This window comes from Diabrotica undecimpunctata, chromosome 4 (assembly GCF_040954645.1).
Source record: "Diabrotica undecimpunctata isolate CICGRU chromosome 4, icDiaUnde3, whole genome shotgun sequence".
Taxonomy (NCBI): Eukaryota; Metazoa; Arthropoda; class Insecta; order Coleoptera; family Chrysomelidae; genus Diabrotica; species Diabrotica undecimpunctata.
This window is the reverse complement of record NC_092806.1, coordinates 58924771-58928968: the sequence shown is the minus strand read 5'-3', so window position 1 is coordinate 58928968 and position 4198 is coordinate 58924771.

The window sequence follows — 4198 nt, the reverse complement described above, 5'->3', positions numbered from 1 at the left end:
CATATCGAAACCTCCGGGCTGAACCTTTCCTCTGACTATATTTAGTATACGGCACTTGTCTAGTCCAAAATGCATACTAATATCATTTGAGAAATTTTCTACAGTTTTTAGCATCTGATCTAAGTGGTTTCGAGTGGAAGCCATTAATTTCAAATCATCCATATACAACAAATGATTAAGCTTCGCCACAACAGTATTGTTATTTTTGATGCTAAAACCTAAGTCAGTGGAGTTCAGTAGCTTAGACAGTGGGTTCATCGCTAAACAGAACCAAAGAGGACTCAACGAGTCCCCCTGGAAAAGGCCCCGGTTAATTGGGATATCTTCAGTTTCGATGTTGTTTTCACCGGGTATTTGAAGGTGAATTTTAGTCTTCCACTCCGTCATTATATGCTTTAAAAAGGTCACTATATTATCATCGACTTTATATATTTTCAATATATTTATAAGCCATTCATGCGGTACTGAATCAAAGGCCTTCTTGTAGTCGATGAAGGCGGTGAAAAGGTTCCTTTTTTTGGTGTACGCCTGGTTGGAAATGACTGAGTCGATTATAAGTTGTTCTTTGCAGCCCATGGAACCCTTAGCGCATCCCTTCTGTTGAGGCTCTATGATATTGTTTAGAGAACAGTGTTGGTAGATACGCTGGGCTACACAGGATGTGACCAATTTGTACAAAGTTGGAAGACAAGTAATTGGGCGGTACTTGGCTGGATCTTGGGTGTTATTTTGATCTTTCGGTATTAGATAAGTGGTTCCCTGAGTAAGAAATGGTGGTATTTCCTGCGGATTAAAAATAACATGATTAATTAATACTGTTAAGAGCTCGTGTACACTCCAAAATTTCTTTAGCCAGAAGTTTTGAACTCCGTCTGGTCCAGGAGATTTCCAGTTATGAAGCTCTTTGATAATGTTCGAGACTTCGTCAGCGGTGAAAGGTTCATAGGGAATATTACTGTAGTGTTGACAGTTGTTCGTCGTTTCTTCAATCCATCCAGCATTGTTGTTATGAGTAGCTGGCGTCGAAAGTTGGTTTCCCCAAAACTCATGAATTTCTTCTTGGCTTGGGTAGGATTTATTTACATTTTCTACAGTGGAATTAAGTTTCCTATAGAAAGCCTTCTCTGCTTGCTCAAATAGTATATTGTCACATTTCCGGTTGTTACTAATTTTGTATCTCCTCAGGCGACCTGAGTAAACAGATAGTTTTTGTTTTAATGTGTCCAGGCATTGTTGAGGTGTGTTGTTTTCTGGATCATGTCGTGAGTGTCTTAGAGTGTTAAACAATATTTCTTCAGCTCTCTTGATGATCTTTCCACTTCTTACTCCTCTTATGTATTCTGTTATTTGTCCAATGTCCCTACGCAGTAATTCAATCTTCCTCAGCAGTCGTTTTTCCCAGGGCGCTATTCTGTTACCAGTCCTTCCGATGTTGTTACCCCGTGGTGTTTTGATCTTAATGCCCATAACATTAGCAATTGCTGTTGCTGCACAGTAAATCAGCATATGCAAATATTCTAATGTATGGGCTTCCACGATATAATTGGGTAGGACTTCAGTGTTTACAATTTGTAACATCGCTCCTAGTTTCTTAGAAGAGTTTATTTTTGGTAGCGGTGGTCTGCTAAGTGGGTTTGTTCCACTAAACTCTTGTACGGCGCGTGCCATCTCGTTTACCAAACTATCGTGCAACTCGTTATTGTCCTGCTGTGTATTATTAGGTTGAGTTTCTTGTATGAGAAGCTCAGGAATCTGCTCATTAGGGATTTCATTAGGGACTTGGTCTGCAACTTGCTCTTGGTTATTTATCTCCCGTTCAATTTCGCTTCTGATGATGTCGCGTCTAGTCTCTGGGATAAGATTGTTTCTTAAAATTACCCGGTATTGGTCTGCTACTCTTTGTTCAGATACTTGGATTTCTGGGTACTCCCTGCAAAATTCGGCATACAGTTGTTGTCGATAGCCGATCGTTTCTTGACCGAGGTTTGTCACCTTATAATAAAAGCGCAAAATATTTTCGTTCATGGACACAGTCCATTTCATGCGCTGCCTCGGTCGTCCCGCTTGAGTGAGCGCCGGCTGATGTTCCAGCGCAGCACCTTCAGCGAGTGGAGCTCTTGTTGTTGTTTGGCTCATTTGTGGTTCTTTTTTTCTTTTTGTTGTTATTATTATTATTATTATTATTATTACGGGAAATCGATGTTTTCCGTTTTCCCTCCCTACGAGGGGATTTTTAGAGGGAAGCCCGGGGGCAGGAGTGGTTAACTTTTGTGAATCTATTATGGGATCCAAAAATTATTGTTCTCAACAAAATTCAACTTGTTCGTATAATTTTTAGAGGTCAAATCTCTGATGACTGGACTAAGAGAGAAGTCCACCAATCAAAGAAAGCTCGATGAATTAGAAAAAATTATGGAAAGAACACCAGAAAAAAATAGAGAAACTGCATGTTCGGAAAATTCGCAAGAGAGAGGACCGCCTAAAGCAACAAATGGAGCCGATATAATCAAGATTGTAAGACTTGAAGAGTCCATTTCCATCATGTAGTGGAACAGGAAATGGAACATCAGGAAATGTAGATCAGGGTAATAAGAAAGGAAGACCAGGTTCAAGTTATGTGATCACCAGCTCGCCATAAAGAACGAACTGGAAATTAGCATAAAAAAGAATGAAAGGAAGCAGACATTACAAAAAAAGAACAAAAGATTGGAAAAAAGTCTAACACAGCCTAAAAATAAGAGCAAGCTACATTAGGAAATAACAAATCAGTCAAGCGAAAAGTTCGAGACTCGGATGCGTCGAGTGACTCTGAAGATTCTATTATTCTAGATGACGACTCTGACATAGATACTAGATGACGCAAAATGTATGTTTTGCCGTGTATTTTTTTCGGACGATACCAAGGTAGAAGGGTGGATCAAGTGCTAGTCTTATCAACGATAGGCGCATGATTGTACCAGTAGTTCTAAAAGGAAGACGTATATATGCGAATTTGGTTTGGAAAAATAAATGTTGATTTAATTTTTCTTCGTAATATAAATAAATGAAGTTTATGTTCTTAATGTTTGCATTTTTTGTTTCTACTTGAATTACTATCCGAAATTAAGTTACCAGGGTGTCCCAAATTAGGCAACTAATTTTTAATATGTCCAATTTGCACATTTTTATTATTTTATGTACTCCATTCCTAACAAACGTCCTAGTTGTTTATATTGTAGTGTGTTTCAATAAAACAAGCGGTTCTAATTTATGTAGATATATTTACTTATAGTTTACAGCACTATAATATCTGATCAACTAAACTTATCTAATATCAGCGCTACTTATATATACAAGTTATTAAATACTAGAATATTCTGGAATAGTCCTCCTTTATTCACTTGCATTAGCTCGTCGATCTCCATCTCGGTCGATACATGGGGAAAGTTCCAGAACACAAATCATCGTCGTCTCGAGATGCAACCGATATATGGGCTACGTCGAAATAAGCATGTTCGGTATAATATTGTTTCGATTTATCATGTGTGAACTTACTCCTTAAGTAATAACACGTCAAAATATACAGTTGTTTAAAATCTATAAGCAAAAACAAAAATCTATCCAAAATTAGGCGTCTTTCCTCTACCAATGTATTGATTTGATCCGCGAATAAAGAAATCTTATGCCGCGAATAGTGAAAACGCGAATGAAAGAAGCGCGAATAAGAAGCTTTTACTATACATTAAAATAAATGGCTTATGTAAAACTGAAGGTGATAATATGCGACTTAAATCAAATCTGATTAAGTTTTTTGCATTCATTATAACCCAATGATACTATCTGATGTAACCTAATCAATTCCCTGTTTGTTCCAAATTACGATTATACTTCTTCAATTGCGCTGGTTAATCTAGCAAGATAATCCTTGACCTGTTTGTTGAAAATATAATAAAGCAACATTTACAAAAAACACTAATTTAATCAGTTGAAGTATATCATTTCTTTAAAGTGTCATATAAGGCACTAAATCGATCATGCTTATTAAATATTTGAATGTTACAATATAAATACAAAAGTCCATTCAATTGATTGTTTGTATTTATAATTTATATTTGTTCTAATTTGGTTACGCTTGATAATGAATGTTGATGAAAAAAAAGCCTTATCTTTTTGAGTTGTTGTAAAACTGATATGAAGGACTTTTTTCTTAAGCGATAAC